The 20,959-nt window shown below is 38.9% G+C and overlaps 1 pseudogene across 1 annotated transcript in view; it reads left to right on the top strand.

Moving 5' to 3' along the window:
- Positions 1-7,933: 7,933 nt before the first annotated feature.
- The window catches only part of LOC121956912 (uncharacterized), a 28,614-nt pseudogene continuing 15,588 nt past the window's right edge, over positions 7,934-20,959 (top strand). The window contains exon 1 of the transcript XR_015774852.1: positions 7,934-8,816. The product of XR_015774852.1 is annotated as an uncharacterized LOC121956912 (transcript). The remainder of the gene's footprint in view (positions 8,817-20,959) is intronic.

Below are 20,959 nucleotides of genomic sequence, written 5' to 3' on the forward strand. Positions count from 1 at the left end.
CCTTAAATGGGCCGGAATCAACGACAGCACAAACAGGCTGCAGCGCCCCGCTGCTGCTGCTGAGGGGGGGAACCCCCTCGACAGTTAAGGCGCCCTTCACTGCGGAGAGCGCCGACATACTTTTTCTTTATTTTGTTAAATCAAGACTCAAACTGTAAGATATTTAACTATAAGCGGTCAGGTGTGTTCAGTCAGACTCGGAGAGACTCGGAGAAAATGCAACAACGGTTCGTCCCACATGATATGTTCAAGGACCGTCTGAAATGTAAAAATTTAACAATAATTTCTTGTTTTTACAGTCTCTGGCTTTATAACTGGTTTAATTTTGGCGAGTAAAAACATTTTGGCGGGTCCGCAGGTCTGGAGAGCATGTTATCTTAGAAAGATACCCAAAACATTTTAAAATAAAAAATATCACCAAGAATTGTGATTTAAATAAAAATCGATATTTTTTAAATCATACAAAAAGATATATATGTGTGTGTGTGTGTGTGTGTGTGTGTGTGTGTGTTTAAAGAAAAAAAAAGTTTCTTTGTTTCTTTTTTTTTTTTTAAATCCAAATCACTAAACATTTAAACATTTTAATGGAAAAACAACTTGCCACAAATTTTAAAATAAATATCAACTGCCAAAAATAATAAAATAAAATGTCTTCCAAACCCACAGGCATGTTTATTCATGTCAATTTATTTATTTGTTTGTTTTTTAGTAAAAATTGCAATTTAGGAGAAAAATCTGAATTATTATCAAAAAGTACTTTTAAAAAAACATTTTTCCTTTCATTTTCTTTTTTAAATTTTAAGATTTTTTTGAATGCCTTATTAATTTCTTCTTTCGTTGCTCATCGCCTTCTTTGCATGTTTTTGAGAGAAATCAGGTTTCAAAAGGCTGATTCACAGAACGTCTCTGATGGTAATCACCTTCTCACCACGTTGTAATTATGACAGCAGTTTAATTAACATACATATGTCATTTCTAGAGATGGTTTGAATGAACTGAGGTCAAATAAATACGTCTAAAGTTAAAATGAACCAATGTAAAGTCACAATAAAGCTGCAGTCTGTGTGTAAACGTTGTTTTATTACAAACTCTGAGAGCAGCTCTCAGGTGTGAACGTGTCGAAGCAGAGAGCTAAAAACAGAATCATGTGGGAAACTTGAGTCTGAAAACTTGCTATTGATTTTGTCTCGATGCCCGGTTCCTCCTCCTCCTCCTCCTCCTCCTCCTCCTCCTCCTCCTCACTGCTTCAGACTTTCTACTCTGATGTGAAACTGCAGACTGAAGCTGCTTCACACAGTTTAAGACCAACAACCCGTGTCCTGTTCACACCTGATGATGACATCACAAACAAACAAATAAACATGCAAATTAACAGACATCACCTCTGTTTGCAACCTTTAAATGTGTTGTTGTTTTTTTAACCAGCGGGAGGCAGCCATGCACTTCCTGTGTCTAACCTGCTGGAAAATGAATGAAGAAGAAGAAGACTTCCTGTGAAGAAGTAGGTAGTGCGGGAAAAATCAAAATAACACTGACGAGTCTTTTTTGCCGGGAGGGTTCCCGGTAAACAACTCTTCTTCTTTTATACCACAGACCGATATAAAGACACGTCCCCACTGTCCCCCACTCTGTGTCGGGGGTCGGTGAGGAGCGATCGCCTTTTACAGGTTGCCTCAGCGGGTCAGCGGTTTGTGCTGTTACTTTGAAGTGTCTTTGTCTTTAGTAGAGGACATCAGAAGTCTCTGTGTAGTTTGTGTCTTCTCTGTGTCTCCTCTCTGTCTGTCCTCTGTTCTGTCAGTTGCTCTGTTGTCCTCCCTGTGCTCCTCGCGGCTTGTCTGTCTGCGTCAGGTCCGGTTCTGGACAGTTTTGAGGGGGGTCAGCGAGACGCGTTGGTGGGTGACATGAGTTCATCTTTAACCCTTTATGCTCTGACGAAGGCGTTTCATGTTTTTGATTTCAAACCAATGGGTTTTGTTTTTAAGGGTTTGAGGATATTTAAGGCTTCCACCTAACTTTTTTCTGATTAACAAACCCCATTTTGGTGCTTTTTTATGCACCCCGGCACCTTATATATATATATTGAAAGTACACATCATAATTTTAGGAAAGTTGAAATTTGCTCCTGAAAAACTGTTAAAACTGGGGGCACTTCAAACCTGCTTTCACTAAACATGTATTAACTAGAGTTGTATTCATGTTAAGTGTTGAAATGTAACTAAGTAATCTACTCAAGTACTCTGTACCTGAGTACAATTAGTAACATCAAAGGTTCACACATTTAAGTATTTACATTTTATGCTAGTTTGTGGGTACTTGTACTCCTCTACATTCCAGAGGTAAATCCTGTACTTTTTACTTCACTGTATGTTACTGCTTAAGTTACTTTACAGATTCAAGTAATTAATACAAAATATAACTCAACTCATAATTTATGATGTATTATTATAGATTAATCGACCCAGTGTAGGCCCATATTTAAAGTGAGCTCCACCTTTAGCTGCTCTGAACACATTAATGCAACAATTATTATTATACGCCTAATGTATTTAGTATCTGAAATGGGAGTTCTGCATAATTAACACTTTTACGTCTAGTGGGCTATTTCAGGTATACTTTAATTCTAATACTTTTGTGCTTTTAATTGAATGAAATTTCAATGCAGAACTGAGAACAGAGTATTTCGGCACTGCTGCTTCTTTTACTTAACTTCTCCGCTGATGTATTTTTGTAGTTTTTGTACTCTGTAAAGCTGTACAGGCGGACATGTGGATTTAATGAGTTTCTGTGTCCGCTGTGATGACGTCTAACGTCCCCAACAAACACTGTCGTCCCATTTAGCCATTTGTTAGCAACCACCTTTTTTAAGAGGAGTAAAACCTAAAAGTTCAAAAAATGTTTAAGCGGACGTATTTTATGTTGCAGAACAACACGTCTAAATATATTTAACCTGTGTTAACTGGTACATGTTATACTATTACTTTTTTCTGCATTAAAAACATGCGATAGCCAACTATGACTTTTTGGGCATCAAAACAGTGACTTCTGTTTTTTTTTTTTAACATGCTATACTTTGACGGTTTTTGACATAAAAATGGTGACTATTTTGACTGGGTTTTTTTTTTTGGGTTTTGTTTTGTTTTTTATATGCAATAGGCTACTATTACTTTTTTTAACATCAAAACAAAACTTTTCGACATGCTACAGCTACTATGAATATTTTCGATATTAAAAACTGCGACTATTTCAGCCGCTCTTTTTTCCTCTGACATGCTGTACTATGACTTTTTTTGAACATTTGAAACAGCGACTTTCAGCCGTTTTTCAACATGATAAAGTCTTTTTTTAAATGAAGTAGGCTACTGTGAACTTGTCCCAAAGTCATTTCCTGGCAATAAATCTGTACTTTACCTCCAGTGTGGCTCTCAGGTGCTTCACTGGTTCCCAGTTACCTGCAGTGGTTGTTTGGTTTCCTGACTCATCGCCCTTTAATTCAGCATTACATCACTGAAAACATCACAGCGTGTCAGCAGCAGCAGCAGCGGGGGGAGGGGCAGCTCTCCGCTTTGTGTCCGCAGAGGCGGCCTCCCTCCCCGGCTCTCTCTCTCGGAGCATGCCGCAGCACAGCGACACTCCCCCTAAAAACTCCTGCGCCTTTACTGCGGGCATTACGGTAACGGTGACGAGCGCGAGCCTTTCCGTGAAGGGGGGCGGGGTCCGCGTCATGGTCGATCCGCTTCGCTTTTTTATTGTGAGGCTCTTGGAGCCGCACCTGGCCCAGGTTACACGCCCCTTCCCCCCGGCTTCTGCTGCCTCCGTGGCCGCCTGTGTGGAGCCGTGAGGCGGCTGCAGCTCCGGCTGCGGCCCGCTGACTGGCTGCACGGAGCCCGCTGCCTGTCCCTCTTTTTTTTAGTTTCCGCTCGCAGGCCTGTGGTGTGAATATAACATGTGAATGCAAAGCTGTTATGTCATCGGTGTGTTTTGGGTACATGCTCATGCAGACAGACGCAGAGCAGAGGGGAAGTGGTTTAGATCATTTCCTTCTTATTTCTTTTGGTTTGCACGAATCAAAGAAACCTTCAGATGTCTGAATCATCACTTTAATGCACACAGTCTTTAACATGAGCTGATGCTGCAGCACAGAGTGGAGCCTGAGCATGTTCCTTATGAGCTGTGAGAGCGCCTTTATTTATTAATTATTACCACAACAGCAGACTGAAGGGCAGAGGACACATTATCACAGATTTCTCAGTGTTGGGGAGGTACAGAAGTGCAGAACTGCCGGGCAGAAAAAACTCAAACTGATCAGTAGCTTATCAGGGAAAGAACATGAAAAGTTTCTAGTTATAAGAAGATATTTTTTTCTGTTTTTACAAAATACTTAAGCAAGAAAAAATTCTTATAAAAACACAAAAAAAGCCAAATAAACTTCTTTAGCATGTGTTATTAGCCTACATGTATTGATAAATATCTTAAAATCATGAAAAATATTTTGTTACTTTATTGCTCTAACATGAACATATTTTTTATAACATCACAGCATCAAAAACATTAAAAAACAATAACAAAAACATCTTGTAAAAACATGAAAAATATCAAATTATAACATTAGAATATCTTGTAGAAACATTGAAAAATTATTTCTTGTTCTAACATGAAAATACTTTTTATAACATGTAAATATCTTTTTATCATGAAAACATAAAAAATGTGAAAAATATATTGTTATTGTGTAAAAATATCTTGTAAAATGTGAAAACTACTCTGTTATAACTTTAAAACATCTTGTTATAATATGAAAACCAAATAAAAATGTGAAAAATCTCATGTTAACAAGAAACTCCTTGTTAAAACCACAAAAACCTTTTGTTGTTGAAACATGAAAACATCATGTAAAAGTGTATAAAATATGTTATAACATGACAATATTTATTCTAAAATGTAAATCTGTGAAAAATATTATATAGGATGAAAATATCTTGTAAGAGCATGCAATATATCTTGTTAAGGAACTTTTCTTGTTTTAAGTAATTAAATGTGACTTTGTGAAGTAAACATTTTCAATTTCTTGAGTCAAAATTATAACTTTTTTACAGTTGAAATCATAACATGATAACTCAAAATTATGATCTCAAGCCTAATAAGATTTTTAAATAACGATTTGAGAGAAATCGCAATTATGGAATAATATGTTTAAATTACATGTCTGAATTTTAACTCAAAAAGTCACAAATTGACCATCATAAAACATAGAAATTACACTTTTGACTTATATCTCATCAGTTTTACTGTTATCATTATTTTTTATTCATGTATAAAAGCACATTGGCAGTGAGGGGCTTCCATAGGTAAAGGCAGTTCTTTGTTGTTCAACATTTTCTGTCTTTATGTCTCTGATGCTCCCGCCATGTTTCTTCCATAAAAAAAAAAAATCATCCATATGTCCTGTTTCCTCCACGTGTCTCCTCGGGGAGCGCTGGGGTTTCCTTGCAGACACTAAACGGTGGATCAGATCTGGGGAGGCGACCCTGAGCTTTTCAGACTGGAGGTTTTTGGCTGACGTGGAGTAGAGAGGCCCAGCCGGTTTTATGAGCCGTGTGCCTGTATAGGCCTGTATATATGTGGCTAATCCTATAGGCTGCTCCTACAGAGATTTTATTGTCTCCGCCTTGGAGACCAGCCCTTCCTTAGGAACACTTGTTTTTAGGAGGCTGGGCTCCTGCAGGGGGAGTTATGAAGCTGTGGGATGAGTTCAGAGAGCTGCCTGAAGGTTTCATTCATTAATCTGATGAAGTCATTAATCCTGGAGGCTCAGGTTACCAATCGCCTTACTGTCAACAACCTGCACACTAATCCGTGTAAACTACATTTACTCAAGTGACAATGCTGACAATCCTGAGGCGTGCGATTCACCGAAAAAAGCTTTATTTTAGCTGTAAACTCGATTACACACGGTTCCCATTTCAATCTCAGTAATAGAGTACACGGTCTTCTGTTTGTTGTTCTGCTGTTTTCATGTAAAATGTAGAAAAACAATGTGTTGACTCAAAAAAGGAACCAAAACATCCTCAGCATGCTGCAGCAAAATGTGCCTTTAACACATCACATTACAGGAACGTTTTATAAAAAATAAAGTTCTGTAATCTCAGCCTGAACATCCTGAAAACATGCTCTGAGTGTTGCTCTGAAGATGTTCTTCCTTTGTTCTCATGTAACATTGTGAGAATGTTTTGTAAAAGAATATTCTCTAATGTTACTCCAACAACGTCACCAAAACATCCTCAGAATGTTGCAGTTAAGAGGTTCTTGTCAATATATGACATTACAGCAACGTTTAATTTTTTAAAAAGTTCTGTAATCTCAGCCTGAACATCCTGAAAACATGCTCTGAGTGTTCTAAAAATGTTCTTCCTTTGTTCTCATGTAACATTGTGAGAATGTTTTGTAAAGAACATTCTCTGATGCGTTACCTTGACAACGTCACCAAAACATCCTCAGAATGTTGCAGTTAATAGTTCCTTTGTTAACATATCACATTACAGGAACGTTTCATAGAAAGAATTTCTTAAATCTCAGATCTCAATAACATCCTGAAAACATCTTCTGAATGTTGTTTTGAAAATGTTCTTCCTTTGTCTCATGTAACATTGTGGTAATGTTTTATAAAAGAAAATGCCATGATGTGTCACCTCTCGTCACTAAAACATCCTCAGAGTGTTGCAGGTAATAGTTCCTTTGTTAACATATCACATCACGAGAATGTTCATTTTTTTTTAAGTTCTGTAATCTCAGTCTTAACATCCTGAAAACATTTTCCAAATGACGCTTTGAACATGTTATTCCTTAGTTCTCATGTGACATACTGGGAACATTTTATAAAAAACAACATTCTATGATGTGTTACCTTAACAACGTCACCACAACATCCTCAGAATGATTAATGAAATGTTCACATTACATGAACTTTTATTTTAAAAAAGTTCTGTAATGTCAGTCTTAACATCCTGGGAATGTGTGCTCCTCATTCGACTCTAAAAGATGTAGCAGGATCAAGGACAATTTTTAATTTAATTTTTTAAACTACATTTAAAAAATGACTAGTAGGTCTACCCTGTACCTTGTTGTCTAATTAATTCTAAATTAAAGCGTCACAGTTAAGCAGATATAAGAGTCACATGACTCAATATGTCACAATTTTTACTATTGTAATTTAAACTATTTCAGCAAGACATTAGCATTAAAGGGCTTCCATACCGAGGCCTATTTGTTGTTAAAACAGAGAAAATCCGATTTTAGGTGTTGATGTGATGTAGTTAATAAATCACACGGTTTCACAAAAGTGCTTCATGTAAAAACATAAAGGGGCAGAAAGACAAAATAAAAAAGCTAAGCTAACACTTTTAGCATCAGTATTCTGATATTTTGACTGATGATGATGTTATTTTTGATGTAATATAAACTGCAGTGATGGGTGTGAGTTCAGGTTTAGTAGCAGTACTATTATCGCAGTACTGTGCAGCTGCAGTGTGTTATTTTATCACAATTGTGAGATAAATTGACAAGTATGTAATATATTATTAATTATGTGTCCATATTTTCACTTAAAAACTAACAAATTGGCTAACATAAAACTGAAAAGTCATAGTACCTCAGACTCACTTTTTTTTTTTTTTTTTAATCATTTCAACTCCTTATGAGGATTTTTATTTTATTTGATTATTTCTAGCTAACAGGACATTGGCAGTAAAGGGCTTCCATACAGAGGCCTATTACAATAACTTGTTGTTAACAGAGAAAATCTGATTGTGGTGCTGATGTGATGTAGCCTAGTTAATGAATCAAAATGCTTCATGTACTTCTTAAAAACACAAAGGGACAGAAAAACAAAATAAAAACACTGCTAAGCTAACACGTTTAGCACCAGTAGCCTAATATTGTGGTATTTTTCTAATGACTGATGTTATTTTCGGTGTAATATAAGGTGCAGTGGTCGGTGTGAGTTCAGCAGGTTTAGCAGCAGTACTATTATCGCAGTACTGTGAGGCCACAGTGTGTAATTTTGGGTATTTTGGAGTAATCACACGGTGCGGCGGCTCGCTGACATTTGGGATGACTGATGTTATTTTCTGAAAGCCAAAATGGCGTGGCTGCCTGCAAGGGCGCGAGCGTGCACGGAGCGCGCGGGCCAACACATGTGGGCGGGAAAATGCTGCTGCGCCTCTACTCGGGTCTTTCCGGCAGCTTTCCGAAGGGGCCGAACACACGCGGCGGCGACGGAGCGAGCCGAGCAGCCGGAGGAGCGGAGCCGAGCAACCGGAGGAAGCAGCGAGAGTCCCGGGGACGTTTTACCCAGTTTACCGCCGGGGAGACCGGGCAGGGGGGAGGGCTGGGGCCGGGCGCAGGAGAATGAGAGAGCCCTCTGAGCGGAGGGGGCGTAAACATGAACGGGGCCGTGTACATTTCGTTTTTCCAGGGCCAGCTGGAGTCGGTGCTGGAGCAGGTCGTCCAGCTCGCCGTCCAGGAAATCAGTAAGACAGTGGGCTCGAGCCTCAACACGCTGCTGCTGGAGACCGCCGTCAAGGAGCAGGAGAACCACCGGCTCCGGCTGCAGCTGCAGGCGCGGGAGAGCCGGGGCCGAGAGGAGGGCGGCGGGTCCCCGGCGGCCTCTAGGAGCAAGGCGGCGGGCGAGGAGCGGGCGGACAGCGGCAGGACAAAGCCCGAGCAGCCGCAGCAGCAGCTCCACGCCCCCGGAGGGCAGGGCACCGAGCCCGGCGTGCCCACCGACACACGCCGCCTGGAGCAGCGAGGACGAGTCGTGGGTAGGCACCCGTTACACAACACACAGAAACACACACACACACATACACAGAAACATACACACACACACACACACACACACAGAGACACGCAAACAAACAGCGTGCGGGGCTGTCCTCCCTCTGTCTCCCGTTGCGTAACTCTGCAGGCCGATTTAAGGGTTTCTGAGTAAACTGAGCTGCAGAGAAAGTGAGGCCTGCAGGTGATGAAACTGGGACTCCTGCTGACATGTGGAGCGGGACAAAGAGGCCTCAGTGTGGACACACAGCTGGGGACACCGGGCACAGGAAATGGGTCAGGACAACTTTTTTAATTGGGGTTTAATTGGTGCAGAATGGAGGTGAAACTGAGAGTGAGGCCTCCTCCTCCTAAAATAACACGTGTGGGTGTCCTGTCTTATTTACCTCCAGGTCTCTGCCTCCACAGGATCATGAGCGAGAGACGCAGCCTGTGAGACAAAGACAAAGTTATAAATAAAAGGAAAGGAGGCTTCCCCCCACAGAAGCCTTTAGAGATCATAAAATCAGATTTACAGTCTTCCTTGACATGTCCCCTTCAGGAATGGAGGGGCGGCGTTGGTGGTGGGTTGTGGGGGGGCCGGGACAAAGAAGCAACAGACTGCAGGAGACGGCCTTGACAGGACTGTCCTCCCACGTTGAGCTTTAATCGGCGTTTCATTGGGGAAGAAAAGAGCCGAGGCGCGAAAAACAGGGCGAACAAAGATGTGGTGGTGGGCGGGTAAACCGCCACAGATTCAGAAAGGTGTCTGGCGGCGTCTTTACGGGTGTCAGGTCAGATTTATCATCGGGAGAAGCACTGGAATCTGTTGACGACCCAACTACCAGAGGCAGGAACGTGTCTCCGGGACGGTTTTACGGGAAGTCAGCTCAGTTTGAAGTGAATCGACAGGGTTCAAAGGTCAAGGTCGGCCTGAGTCTTATTCGACTCGAGTACCGACATCGAGACCAATAAACACAAGCAGCCGTACGAGAAGTTTGTTCAGGATTATTTCAGCCTAAAACTGGAAAAACTAAATGAAATCAGGAACAATCGCGTGAAATCTGATTAGACACCAAACATTTTTCAATATTTGGCATTTTGGATGTGTTTCAGTCATTACCCGAAAAATATTTACCCTTTGAACCCAAAGCAAAGCGGCTTTTTTTCTTTCAATAATGTGGGAAGAAAGAAATGGGCAACAAAAGGAGAAATGATCAAAAAATCAAGAAATAAGTAAAAAGTAAAAGAAAATTACATGTAAGTTAGTTTGAAAAAAAAAAAAAAAAAAATGACAGAAAAAACCTACAACATAGAAATGACCTGATAAAAGCATTTAAAATATAATAATTTTGTGACGTAAGTTTAAATATGTAATTATGGTCATAATCAGAACGATGTTCACATGACATTTTTCTTAATCTTATTAAACCTACTTTTCTAAATCTTTTAATTTCTTTCAATTTGCCGGACATTTCTTACCAAGTTGCTTGTTGCCTTTTTGTAAAGAAATCTCACCAATTTGCTTCTTCTGTACAAAGAAATATGAAACAATTTTTCTGCACAACGTTGTCTTTGGTTTGCATTAATTTGAAAACATAAAGACTTAAATTAGGGACACAGTCAGCGTTCAGTCATGTGAAGACTTATTAATACTTTTTGATATTTGATTTTAGGGACTAACTCCAACTAACGACTATGTTTGTTAACATTTAATTGGTGAAAATATCATTTTTGGGGCATTTTTGCTTGAAAAATGAGTTAAACCATTACTTGATTGTAAAAAATGGTTGCAGATTAATTTTCTGTCAATTGAATAATCGTTTCGTTGACCTACTGTCGACACATTTTAGTTGACCAGGATTGAAATCGAATAAATGATTTAATCTGTAGATTTATCTTTTGAATAACTGATTATTGAATTGTTTGTTCTGAAAAACATTAAAAAACTCCACCCAACATTTCCAAATCCCAGAATATGAGGTTTACTGTCATTCTAGACCAAGGAAACAAATTTTTACATTTGAGAACTATTAAAAGTTTTCTTAACATTTTTGCTTAAAAAGCATTAATTGATTATCAGCGTAGCTGCTGGTTGATTTTCTGTCAGTAGAATAATCAGTTAATTGACTAATTGTTTCATCTCTAGTTTGGACACATTTTAGCTTTTACACGAGAAGTACTGAGATTTTATCCTCAGCTTTAATGATACCTACTTTTTAAAATCACCATCTTTACGACACAGAAATACAAATTCTGATTCGGAATATAAGTGTCTTAGTCTTACTTTGTCCAACCAACATTTCCAAACCCTAAAATATTTAATTCACCGTGTTAGACCAAAGAAAGCAAATCCACACATTTGAGATCCTGGAACTATATTAACCCTTTTTGCTTGAAAATGATTGATTATTATTATGGTTGCCAGTTTTTTTAAAAGTAACTTTTAGAGTAAAAATAAATTAATAATACAGTAAGTATTCCGTTAGTTTTTTTTGTACTTTAAAGCTTGTTATAGTCTTTGCAAAAGTGTCCGCACCAAATGGCAAAATGAAAGATTTTCTATGAAATCCTGTTTTTGAATGTAAAAGTTAAATGTAGTGACAACAAAATAAACTTTAAGTTAAAAACTGTTTTTAAAAATGATTTATATCAGAAACTGTCGGATCAAAGAAATATGTCAACAAAGTTGTGAATTAACTGTAATGAAAAACCTGTTTATGTTCAAGTACTAATATTAGAACCAGCTACAAACAGGACAACAAAATTAAAAATTTAATTACTCCATATGGATATAAATATATGTAATAATATATAAATAGTTGTAAGACAAGATCTTTATGACCCTAAAAAAAACAGAATCTGTCTCTGTCCTCTTTTAAAACAAAAATCTGACTTTTGATAAAATAGTTTTTGTTAAAGAAACAAACTTTTAGTTCATAAATGTTTCCGTAATGTTGCTTAAATGTGAGCAGGGTGACGCGTGTGCTCGTCAGTTATTTTTCTGTCCTACAGGAGGGAAATGTTGGTGTTAAAAGTCAAAATAAGGACTTCAGACGGAGGGTGAAATGTGCTGAGCGGGGAATAATCAGCTCCTCCGTCCTCCGCTCGTATATTAGTCAGCCCCGAGAGAGTCTGATTCAATATGGCTTCCTCTTCCATTCAGGATACCAGCTGAGCTGTAAACACACACACGGCTCCAACATGGCCGACAGCCTCACAAAAAACCCAAAAAAGCGTTTATTGAGTGAATCCGCAGAGTTTCTCACAGTGAGCGGATCATGTGACTCAGATTTTTATTATTAATTATTTAGTGTAATTCATTTATTGTTGTATTTATACAGAATCATAAAAAATCGACTTCAACTACTGACTATAAACATTTTATTACGTTTTTTAATATAATGTAAATTTCTTTGTTATTCTGAAATAAAAATGGGAATAAATAAAGAACCACTTTTTGCGCCGTGGTTGATTTTTTTTCCGTAAATCGATGCTTCGTTTTTTTTCCTGAGAGATGGTACCTGGAGGCAGGTGGAGTGAAAGCTTGGCTACTAGCAACCAATTTAATTTTTTTTACAGTGTGCAATCAAACTTTAATTCAGAAAGTTAAACAACAAATTATCTCTGGAGGCTTTAAAATATCAGCAGAGGGTGAAACGTGCCCTAAAGTCCTCAGGGAGAGCAAACGGCCACAATAAAAACACCAGAGAATAAGACACAGAAACACGCAGAAATACTTCAAAAACACCTACGCACAGTCACAAGTGCCGACCGCTTCATTCACCCGCGGACTTCTTTAAAATCGGGCAGAGACGCTTCCTGGAGGCTGCTGTGAAGGAGCAGAGCGGCTCGTTCAGTTGTGAAAGCTGAGTCTGGATAAAATTAAACACATCCTGCAATTTGGCCTCAGCCTCCGCGATGGCTGAAGCGGCACAGTTGTTTGGGCGTGTTTCTGCTGCACGCCTGCAGCAACACACACACACACACACACACACACACACACACACACACACACACAAACAACAGAAGAAGCCATTTATTCTTCTGTGTTGCTATTTGCTTTGATTTGAATGTTAAAGGTGTTGAATGTTAAAATGAAGGTTCACCGTTAATGTGTTTTTCGAGCCTCTAAGTAAAATAAATGATGATAATATATCGCTGAATCATTGGCATACGTTGACACCATCCACATTTTATCTGATCAGCAGTCCAAAACTCAGAGATTTAGTCACTGAAGAGACAGAATCTGCATTTACTTTTATCAGTTAATTATGAAAATATTAACCAATTCAGCTCTGCGTAATATAACGACTGAGTTAAGACGCCACAAAATGAGACTTATCATTAATGTTAACACATTTTTTAAAATATATTTCTAATTTTATTTACCCTTTATTAATACAGGTAATCTAATTGAGACGTGGGGTCTCACTCTCGAGAGACCAACATACAATAAAAAAACTAATAGTTACATTAAGATTTGTCATTCAGAGCAGACAACAGTCAAAGTGTCAAGCGGAAGCAGATTAAAAACGCTAAAAACTGGAACAGGTTTCCAAAGATACTTTCGGAGCAGCAGATAATAAGTTTCATAATAAATCATCAGCACTTGAGTCGTTCTTTTTTATTTGGTGAAAGCAGCGTGCCTCATAAATCGAGCCCCAACAATATATCTGTCAGCAGATTTTATTGGCTGATATCGGCCTCTCACACGTTTATTGGTATCAGTGTGCATGTTGTCCGATTTACACCAACATGATTATTTTTTTCTTTTTTCACAGAATCTACTCCAAAAAAGGAAATGCTTTGAGTACTTTATAGTGATTAAATTCCCAATTAAGTTTACAGTTTCATTGCACTGACATCATTTTTGACAATAAAGTTTACTGTCAGACTGTAAAACATCCTGCTGTTATGACATATCTTTGTCATTGAGGGTTAATTGGCCCTAAAAACTCAGTATCTGTTGGGCTCTACTCATAAATCTGATTTATATTTTTGAATTATTTCATGCAACACTGATTTTTTGGCATTTTCTTTGTTTGTTGACATAATAGTGTTTGTGAATTGATGAATTGACTCGAGAGTTAATGGACTGGATTTAGCTGCAGAAACAACTGCAGGAGGGTGAAAGAGGGAATGAGAGACAAAACAAAGCTGATCAGGGAGAAACTAACTGCTCTGAACAGGACTGACCTCCATCACAAATGATGTCAATCTTGTGTGTGTGTTTGTGTGTGTTTGTTTGGGTGTGTTTCAGCTGCACGCCTGCAGCAACTCACACACACAAACATTTCCACATGCTGAGACACGTGAGAAAAAAAACCTGATAGGAGGACGCCGCCGCACTCTCACGCATGCATGAACACATCTGCGCACTCGAACGCAAACACACGGCTGACACGCAAAGCCTTCCCCTCCCCTCCCCCACACTGTTAAACCAGGCCACGGAGATGACACGCCACGACCGCGACCACGACCAGAGCGGATCTCAGCTCAAAAAGTGACATGATGGCAGGGACGAATCACACTCTGACATCAGCTGGATTTTGTTTTTACAAACAGACAGAATCAGATTGTAATAATTAAATAACAAGAAGGTGTTCATTGAGCACAAACTGCATCAAAGAAAGACACGAGACAAAACCGCCCCCCAAAAAGCCCGGACATTAACTGAACTGTATTTGTGTCATCATGTCACTTCCTGGTATTTTAAAAAGCAGCTTGAGTCACGGCGCTAAATCCAACTCAAACTGCATTATTGAACAATATGACAGTGTGATTAATATAATATGTTAGCAAAGTTACTAATGGAGCCATTAGTGTCACACAGATTGTGTTTTAATTCACGGCTAAGCCAAAGCGACAAGAAAAGAGATCAAAAGCGAGCAGAGGAGGAGAGCAGCACATGTCGAGTTTCTTTTTTCTTTGGGCTGATGTGATGAGACATGACAGAGTTACTTAATTAAAAAGACTAAAACTGCACCAATGTGACAACATTTTAGATTTGAAGCCAGCTAAAGAGCAGTCTTTACGGGCTGCAGGTGTCTGAGCTCAACTTTTGTGGAACGCTGTGATTTTATTCATATCTGTTGCTCGCTTTGAAAGCGCCACAGTGGCTGAGGACCAGGTGACTCATGAAGCTGAAATGTGGATTTATTGGTTAAAAAAAAATTTGCTTGTTTCACCAAAAAATACCTAAACACAGTGTCACTCAGCTAGAGGGAGATTGCTGAAAAGCTGAAACTTTGTGTTGAAGTAAATGACCATCACTAAAAACGAGCTAAGCTAATGTTACTTGCTGTTGGCTATGTTTTATGTAATTTCCACTAAATATATAATAATATATTTAAAACGTGTTTTCTGATTTTAAAAGTAACAGTACAGGCGTAGGAAGATGGCAAGTCGGCTATTCACCATCTTTAAGTGTTTCTGGTCTGATCTCTCTGATAGCTTTGTTATTTGTTGCATATATATTTGTTGCTGTCATCATCTGAAACTCAGGATTGACAGCTGGATCATGTGGGTCACCTGGTAAAATTCAGGAAACCAGTTTGGTGCAGTGTTTGCCTAAATATTAATCTGGTTTAAAAATTGTCACCCCAGACGAACTCTACAGGCTACCGACCGACAACAAAAACAACAGCTTGAAACTAAAAATAGGAAGATAAGTTCCACAAGTTCACTTATTTGCCATATTTCCCTCTGGACATTTTGGCCACTGATATTTTCTTTTGAGGAGGTAATACATATGATACCAACAAACTTAAACACTGCATCACATCATGTGTGTAATTTATGACACAAACTGGCTAAACAATGATTTGTCTCTCTCTGAGATGGCGATCACTTGAGAAAAGTTTTACCTCTTTTTTAAAATCTACTTATTAATGCAGTTTTACACAATAAAATCTCTCTGTCTGTAGTATGTGAAAGACATTTAAACACAGTAATAGGTGCCATTAATTTGCCATATAAGTGTTTTACCCTCAGAGGCATTTACATTGAAGTTTTAAGAAAATGAATATATAGTGATTTATAAACAGAACCTTTAAAAGTCTTAAAAGGCATTAAACCAATTCATCTAAAAATAAAGGCCATAATTGGCATTAAAATGTCTTAAATCAACCTGTGACATGTCTTACAAATGCTCAGACACAGGCATTTTTCTGATGTTGCATAGTGAAATCTCAAAATAACTTGTAATATCTATTTTTTAGAATAATTTACTGAATGGCTCTCGCATTAACGTCATGCAGATCAGGTATGAGAAGTGGAAAGTTTTTATTCTTTTTCTTTACATTTGAAGTAGTCTGACTTTTTAACTTGACATGGTAAGAGAAATATTAGGGTAAAATTCTGAGCGATGAGTATTTGATATACATATATATACTGTATATGGTTCAGTTTTGGTTATTGTAAAATTGGCCTTATATTATCTTATGAATGTCATTGAAAATATCTTTAAAAGTCTTGAATCCACCCTGCCTTAAGCTGTAGGAACCTTGTTAAATCATTACTATTTGTGCTTCAGATTATACTTTGATAAAGACTTTAGGCCGTCCCGCCCAAAAGAAGCCTGCAGTCCAGCAAACATTAATATTCTGCAGTGAACGGTCTGAGGAGATCCAGAGTCCAAACAGTAGCATCTCTCCGGCTCTCAGTTGTCCTCCCATTAACCAGGGAGGTGATTTATTCTGACGATAAGAGAGATTCATGACAGGACACACAGAGCTTCCTGTTTCTTGGCGCTAGTTTTTCAGTTTTGATGCTCGCTGTCTGCAGCTGGATGCTGCTGGCTGCAGCGCGGCGGGCTGAAGAAGTAATGGACGTGTTGATACGAACGTCTAAAGCCTACTTTGTCTTGCACACATTAAAGTGTCTGAGCTGCACTCCTTAAGATAAATAATGTGAGCGGAGGCCTGAAGTGGTTGAGCTTCCTGGAGATAAACACACAGCAGAGGCGTGAAGTGACGGAGCTGCTGTCTGTCAGATAAACACAGCAGAGACAGCAGCAGAGTGTCAGATTAACACAGACAGGGAGATAATGGGGCCGCAGCCCCGACACGCTGAGGTCACAGGTCGTTCCGCTTTGTGATGGTGGGGGGTGACACCCCCAAAACTAGGCTATGCTTTCACTCTGATATCTGCTCACTGAGGAGGAGGAGGAGGAGGAGGAGGAGGTGAAGAAAAGCTCCAGTGGTTTTGTTAGTGAAAGTGATTAAATGATCTCCTGCAGAGATTTGCAGCTGTGACGAGATTCCTCAGAAACTCCTGAAATGTTTTTTTGTGAGGCTGCAGCAGAAGATTACTCTCAGTCTGATTCATCTCATTTCCTCTGAATCTTTTCATCAATTTAACCCCTTGGTGATTGTTTGGTGTATTTCAGGCACTTTTCGTTTTTCATGTTTTGATAATTTGTATTCGTGCATATGTCCTAAATGTAGTCCAGATTGTGTATCTGAGTGTAATCAGTGAATTTGCAGCTCAGCTCCTACAATAAGTCTAAAATACACTGTGGAAACTAAATAGTTACATTCAGACTGTTCAGGTCCAAAAATGCTCCATTGAAACCCATTCAAACTGACATTTTTGATCCCACAGCCATCAGAGCAGAAAAACAGGACTTGTATTATTTCTGGGTGTCATTCTGGGCTTTTGACTCTGAATTTGTGGCTATTTCCACTGTCAGCAGCTGCAGTCAAATACTGAGCATAAAGGAGACTGAAAATATATTTTTTTTTTTCATCAAAAGACATTGTGGCATCATGACAAAAAACTGGCATTAAAAGGGTTAAAATTCTGAAAATGAATGAATATTTGATATTTATGATTAGAACTGATGTTGATTAAAAAGATATGTATAATTTTATTAAATCTTGATTTTGAGATTTGATATTAAAGCGGAGAACTGAGGGTTAAATTTTTCTGATAAACAGACTGGACACAATAACAGAGACATCAGGTTGTGAACGCTGGTGATGAACAGAAAACATCTGAGACTGTTTTACTGTTGAATGTACGCTAATCGATCAGCTCATTGATCACTCAGTCACATGGGTTGTTATATTTCTGCTCCTCTGCCGACAGATTTTAGGTTTTTTGGTGGAATCTAATTATTTTAGATATAAATGTTATTACTGTGACAACACATACGATAATCTGCACATTATTTTCTCAGTTCAGTAATTTTTAAAATTAGTCTTTGTTTGTCAGAGACCAACAGTCTGAAAGCTACAAACATGCTTCATGCACCTTTTTACCTGGACTCTTCCAGGACTCTTCCAGGACTTTTCCAGGATTTTGAGGCAAATTTTAAAGACCAAACATTCTCTGAAATGACCATCGATACTCATCATCAGTTCTTTTTAGTGACTATAAAAGAGCGTTTTCAAATATATGTTATTTAAAAAATAATTAAGAGCAGGATTAGAATTGAATATTTAAACATAATTTAGGGACTGTTAATTATTTTGGGGGGTGGGGGGGGGTGGGGGGGTGCAAAAAATATTTTTTTAAGCACTGGGAAGGACTTCTGTTTTTTATTTTGGCTTTAGGGGACATAAGACTATAAATGGCTGGATTTTGTTTTATTCGACAGCCGATTTAAAAAAAAAAAGAAAAGAAAAAAGAAAAAAAACATGCCCTCTAAACCTGCAGGCGCTCAGTTTAAACAAAATGCATAACGAGTATTTTATTGTCTAAATTTCAGTTTGTTTTTCAGACTGAACGTAGAGATCAAGCAGAGCTGAGAATCACGTGTCAGCGCTGTTTTAGTGCAGACTGAAACGTGTCTGAAGCTCATATTTTAGAGTGGACTAATAACTAAATGAAAAAAGAGAAAGAAGAAATGATGAAAAACAAAAGGAGTCGGCCTGAGAGCTTGTGGTTGGTTTGGGGGGCTGACCTGACCCGTGACCCCGTGTGATGATTCAGTGTCACGCTATTGGTCCATATGTTCGCATGTATGACCATATGGAGCGTTTGAGGCTGAACCACAGAGGGAAAATATCCAACTTCTGTTTAGGCCAAAATGTGTTATTAAAAGAGCAACTTAACATCCGGTCAGATGTTTCCAGATATTTTTTACATCATTTTTTAACGTCCACGGCGTCCGGTAACACCTCGTGGTTCACTCCCAACACCCGAAACGTTAGGTATTGCTGTAAAAGAGCGGTTAGCGTTAAAATTCACGCTGCAGAAACCCGAAACAACGTGGAAATCATTTGCTTCTGCAGCTCAGTGTCCTTCAGTGTTTTGTATTTAAGTCTCTTCTCTCCGAAACAAACGGACCTGATGATTTAAGCCAGAAAAAGCACCGAATTCAGACATGACATGTAAGTCGTGTTTCCGCTGCGGGAAATCGAGGTGAAACCTCGGAGGCGGGAACATTTACAGGATCGGCCACGTAGTCGTTCTGTTGCACTGTGGTCTGTTATTTACATTACTTACATACATTTGAATTTTTAAATATTTTATATTTTATATATTATATATTTTTATATATTTAATTGCATGGACAGCAGTTAACATTAATACCACATTAACTTTACATGTGATCAAAAAAATAGATATTTAATATGTGAATTAATAAAAAAAGTCTCTTTTCATTGACAAAATGTTGACTTTTGCCGCCATGTTTATGGGTTTGCGACGTCAAGTCGGCGACTCGTGTTATTAAGTCATCCCCGGGTTGTTTCTCCGACATGAGAGGCCGTTCATGTGAATATTTTGATTTGATTTAATTCATTTGGCTCATATTAAAAACAACAGTATTATGCATTTCTAGAAAAGGAGCCATGCAGGAAAACCCAAAAAAACCATCAAGAGGCTTAAAAAGTGAGGTCGAAACTATCAGCTGGTGCACGCGGTCCCACATCGGAAAACTCGCCATTCTGATTATTCACACATCACCTGAACGCAGCATTAAAAAAGCCGCTTGTTTTGTTGACGTCCCAGCCAGCTGTTTTTTAGTACCAGCCCCGAGGCAGGGACTTGTTTCGCCCTGTTTAAGTTCTCGAAAATTGTCCTGCAGGGGCAGTCCCTGTGATGGACACACACCAACGGGCGAGACCCCGTAAAACCACCCCGAGTTCCTGCAGTGGAGACGGTCGGTGTATTACTTTACAAATTAGGACAGTTGGAGATTGAAAAAAAAATGCAAATATGAATCTGCACAGACGTTCCTGTTCAGGGTCAAAACACTTAATTTACACGAAACTCTCATTTAAACTAAAAGCAGAGTCACAATAATGTTGCGTTCACGTGGAATCTGTCAGACGCCAGTTAGAGTCCGACTGAGGCGTTTACACGACCGAAGAAATCCACTTCCTGTCCAAATATCTGGGTGTGTTAGTGCGACTTCCAGAAATTCACTTTATTCTGATTTCAGTGGGATGAACATGTTTACAGTCTTAAAAGTCCAGTTTTAGTCGCACTGTCGCAACAGTTCACCTTTTTCTGTCACCATGGAAACGGGCTGAGGGATAAACGAGCGTCAGGATTTTAAACTGAATCCTGTACTGACACACTGCAGATCACAGGCCCGCCTCACAGACCTGTGGTCATCGTGACGCCGCGCTCTGATTGGTCAGGGACTAAAGTGTCGTCTGTCGTGTCTCAACAAGACAGTTTGACTCTGTAACCTGACAGAGCGACCGTCCCTCCTCAGCGCCAACGTGACGGTTTTAACATGTTAAGCAGGAGAACAGTTGATCTGCTGCAGCATGTGAGTCTGAGGATCAGCAAGCTGATCAATAAACACACACACACACACACACACACACACACAGGATCGCAGATACTGCAGGTTCAATACTAACCAGGACGAAGTGTGTGTGAGTGTTTTTTTATGTCTATCGCTCTGGGGACCAGGGTTTTTTTGTGGAATGCGAGGACGCGATGTGATACAGGCGGCATTTCGATTTTGGACTTTTTGTGCATTGAACGTTTTTTGGTAAAAAGAACAACTTGACAACAAATGCTAAAATTCTTTGGAAAATTGAAAAAAGAAAACAAGGACGTTGTGAAAAGTGACAACACATTTGGGAAAGTGTGGCACTGTTCTGAATTTAGGACATTTTATTAAAATCTTAAGAAAATGAAGACATTCTTAGAAAGCTGTCCATTTTTTGCTAATAAAGGA

Source organism: Plectropomus leopardus, chromosome 18 (assembly GCF_026936395.1).
Source record: "Plectropomus leopardus strain MGB_pleo_1.0 chromosome 18, ASM2693639v1, whole genome shotgun sequence".
Lineage (NCBI taxonomy): Eukaryota > Metazoa > Chordata > Actinopteri > Perciformes > Serranidae > Plectropomus > Plectropomus leopardus.